The sequence below is a fragment of the Arachis stenosperma genome, chromosome 9, assembly GCF_014773155.1.
Source record: "Arachis stenosperma cultivar V10309 chromosome 9, arast.V10309.gnm1.PFL2, whole genome shotgun sequence".
NCBI classification, from domain to species: Eukaryota; Viridiplantae; Streptophyta; class Magnoliopsida; order Fabales; family Fabaceae; genus Arachis; species Arachis stenosperma.
In genome coordinates this window covers 57078470-57082904 of record NC_080385.1, presented here as the reverse complement: position 1 = coordinate 57082904, position 4435 = coordinate 57078470, and the positions used below count along the sequence as shown (strand labels likewise).

General features: G+C 39.2%; 1 non-coding gene across 1 annotated transcript; it reads left to right on the top strand.

Moving 5' to 3' along the window:
* The first annotated feature begins 494 nt into the window (after window positions 1-494).
* LOC130952191 (small nucleolar RNA R71) lies at window positions 495-602 on the top strand. Its single transcript, XR_009074371.1, has one exon. It is a non-coding gene; the product is annotated as a small nucleolar RNA R71 (small nucleolar RNA).
* Window positions 603-4435: the final 3833 nt, after the last annotated feature.

Sequence of the window (4435 nt, the reverse complement as noted above, 5' to 3'; positions counted from 1 at the left end):
GAGTTGAGGTTGTGATGTCTCTGATCTTGCCCTTGGTCTTGTTGGTTTCCCCATCCAAAGTTGGGGTGATTTCTCCATCCAGAGTTGTAAGTTTTGGAGTATGGATCATGGACTTGTCTAGGTGAGTTTCTAACATAGTTAGCTTGCTCCTAATCACCTTCTTCTCCTATGTTTACTCCTTCTTGAGCTGATGATGGGGTGATGGCTGCTGCAACTTGTTTCTCCTCTACCTTCTTGGTAAGATCTGCTAGTTGCTTGGTGATCATCTTATTTTGAGCTAACAATGCATCCATGTGGTTTAGCTCCATTACTCCTCTGGTGTTACTTCTTTCGGAAGCATAGAAGTAGTCATTTTCAGCAACTGTTTCAATAACATCTATGGCTTCTTCAATGGTTTTCTTCTTGTTTAGAGAGCCTCCTGATGAATGATCCACAACCTTCTTTGACTCATAGGAAAGACCTTCATAGAAGATGTGAAGTTGAACCCACTCATTAAACATCTCTGGTGGGCATCTCCTTGTCAGGTCTTTGAATCTCTCCCATGCTTCATAAAGTGTCTCACCATCTTATTGTCTAAAAGTTTGCACCTCAATTCTTAGCCTATTGATCCTTTGAGGAGGATAAAATCTTGCCAGAAACTTGTTCACCACTTCTTCCCAATTAGTTAAGCTCTCCTTTGGGAAGGATTCAAGCCATTTGGATGCCTTGTCCCTGAGTGAAAAAGGGAACAAGAGCAACCTATAGACATCTGAGTGGACTCCATTGGACATCACTGTGTCACAGATCCTCAGGAAGGTGGTCAAATGTTGATTAGGATCTTCTTGAGCACCTCCTCCAAATGAGCAATTATTTTGCACAAGAGTGATGAGCTGGGGTTTTAGCTCGAAATTGTTGGCATGTATGGTGGGCTTCTGAATGCTGCTTCCACAGTTTCCATGATTAGGATTGATATAGGATCCTAAGACTCTCCTTTCTTGCCCAGCCCGGTTTGCATGGCCTTCTCTGACATGATTATGAGCTTCTTCTTCATGATTGTTCTCCATATTTTCTTCCATGTTGGGTTCAAAATACTCTTCCTCTTCTTCCTCAGCACCAATAATCCTTTTCCCTCTTGCTTCCCTTCTTAGTCTCCAAAGGGTTCTTTCAGGTTCTGAATCAAAAGATGTTGAAGCTCCTTCTCTTCTCCCTGTCATACAACAAACAGATTGTACAACAGGAGATAAAATGAAGAAACTATTCTTGTTAGAGTACTTGTTAGTGTGAGTGATGCAAATTATCAAACAGTTAGTGGGTTAGTGAGCAGAATAGTAATCAAAGGAAGAAAGAACGAAAGAAATAAAAGAGGGTGCAGGGGTTGAGGAAGAAATTAAAGTAAACTAAAAGAAATTAACTGAATAAACTAAACGAAAAAAAAATGTTCAATCTAGTGATCTTCAAACTTAATCATTGTTGATTCAAAATCAATCCCCGGCAACGGCGCCATAAACTTGATGCATGAAAACTTGTCTCTCAACAAATTTCCCTTCAGCAAGTATACCGAATTGTCGTCAAGTAAAACTCACAATGGAGTGAGGTCGAATCCCACGAGGATTCATTGGTCAAGAAACTTTAGTTAGAAGAATGTGCTAGTTGTGCTAAACAGAATTTAGATTGAGATGCAAAAATTTAAATGACTGAAAAGTAAATAACAGAAATTAAAGTGCAGAATCTTAAATGGGGATTTGGGGTAATGAGCATGAAATTAAATGGCAGAAAGTAAAGAGAATGGGTAAGATCAGAAATGGGGAAATCATTGGGTTCAGGAGATGTTGTATCTCCGGATCAAGTTCATTCTCATCTCTTCCTCAATCAATGCATTCATTGATCTCCTTGGCAATCTTAAGTGATTGGATCCCAATTCCTTGGCAATCCAATCTCTCTAAACTTGAACAATTGCCCAATTCCTTGATTTAATTGCTCATGGGAAGAGATGAAGTGTGGTCACTGATTATACCACATGTATTTCCAAATCAAAGTGTTGGGAGGATTACATGTCACTATATCCGCCCAGACCCCAATTTGGTCTAACATGAGAAAGCATTTCTAGCATGATCTCCTCATCCCTTTTCCAAGGCTCAAAGGAGATCTAATTATGGAGAGTTTCTTTTCCAAGACAACTAACCAATTGAATTAAGATCGAAAGCTTTCTAGTAAGATCAAGAGAAAAGAAAGAAGAAGAAGAATGAAAACTATAATTGATCCATCAAATTACAACAAAGCTCCCTAACCCGATGAAAGGGATTTAGTTGTTCATAGCTCTAGAAATGGAAAATGGCAGAAAAGAAGAATACATGCTAAAAGTGCAGAAAAGTAAATCTATAGAGAGTAGTTCCCAAAAGTGCCAAGCTTCTCTAAAGTTCAAAACTACTCCTATATATACTACTCCTCTTGATCTTCTAGTGAGTTCTTCAAGTCTTGGATGTGGGCTTTGGATCTTGAGTTGAAGCAGTTCTCATCTTTAGTGGGCCCAACTTGCAGAGAAAGATGATTTAGGCTTTGGGTAATTAGTGAGATTTAACATTGATTTCCATTGTGGGCTCAAGAACGTTAGCGGCATTCACTTTTTCCACTAACGTTCCAACCTCATATATCCACATTAAATCCAACGTTAGTGGTCTTAACATGACCACTAACGTTGCTTTCTCAAAGATTGGCCAACGTTATTGGGGCTCACTTTTCCCAATAACGTTGGCTTATACCCCTTTCGCAAACGTTAATGGGAATCACTTTTCCCATTAACGTTGCTTAGTGCCCCTATGTTCCTACGTTAGAGTCCACGTTAGCATAGCTAACGTGACTCTTAACGTAGGTGTGATCCTCCTTTGAGAGCATTAGTGACACTCACCTTTGTCACTAACGCTCCAAATGCCATGTTCTCTACGTTATAACTCACGTTAACTAAGTTAACGTGGCTCTTAACGTAGTAGTGAAGCCATCTCCCAACGTTAGTGACAAAATTGAGTGTCACTAACGTTGGTTCCTTGATCTCAACTCCACGTTAACTTTCACGTTAATAAGCTTAACGTGAAAGTTAACGTAGGCAATGCTAGATGGTCCAACGTTAGTGACAAAAGTGAGTGTCACTAACGTTGGCTTGTGTTTCCTCTTCCATCTTAGAGTTCACGTTAACTAAGTTAACGTGACTCTTAACGTAGATCATTGCCAAGTTCTCCAACGTTAGTGGTATTCACTTTTACCATTAACGTTGGAGTTTCGTCTTCTTCTACGTTAACTACCACGTTAACTTAGTTAACGTGGCAAGTAATGTGAGCTTTGGGTGGCTTCGCAGGCGTTATTGGTGATCACTTTTCTCATTAACGTTGCAGGCTTTACCATTCCACGTTAGTGTTCACGTTAACTAGGTTAACGTGAATACTAACGTAGTTCTCCCTTGCTTTCTTTGCCCTGAAAACAAGCAATTAAAGTGCATCAAAGCTCTAGCCAAAATCATGAGATTATGCATGATTAATTTATCATACAATTCTAGCAAAATACTCATGAAATTGTGCAAAGTTCACAAAAGTTGCTTGAATCAAGGTGTAAGTGTAATTTCATCCAAAACTTGCCTTATTCACTAAGAAAATGCATGAAACTATCCTAAAACAGTAAAGAAAAGGTCAGTGAAACTGGCCTAGATGCCCTGGCATCAGTATCTAAGAATGAAAGAGAAACATAAATTAAAGTGACATTGAACCTGTAATTGAAGAGGTCATAGCTTAAACATAATAGAAATCCTAAATCCTAATCCTAAGAGAGAGAGGAGAGAACCTCTCTCTCTCTAAAAATACATCTAAAAACTAGAATTATGTGAATGAGAAGCTGTATGAATTTTTTTTATGAATGGATGTATTCCCCCACTTTATAGCCTCTAATATGTGTTTTCTGGGCTTGGATTTGGACCAAAAAGGGACCAAAAATCGCTGGGGACGATTTCTGCAACTTTCTGCACGTGGGGTCCGTCACGCATTCGCGTGGGTCACGCGTCCGCATCATTTGGAGTTTTTCTCTTCTGCGCGTCCGCGTTAGTCACGCGTTTGCATCAATTGCATTCTGCTCAAGGCAAGCGTCCGCATCGATGCTTTTTGCGCTAAGCATGTGTCTGCGTCGTCCACGCATTTCCGTCGCTGCTTTTCTTCAAAAACTTCATTTTATGCGTTTCATCCATTTTTATATGTTTCCTTTCTATCCTCTAATCCATTCCTGCCCTATAAAGCCTGAAAGTACTCAACACATAAATCACGTTATCGAATGGTAATAAAGGATAATTAAATTTAATTTTTCTAAAGCATAGGAAACATGTTTTCACATATGACATATCATAAGGAAGGAATTGTAAAACCATGCAAATTCATATGAATAAGTGGGTGAAGAATTGATAAAATCATTCAATTGAGCA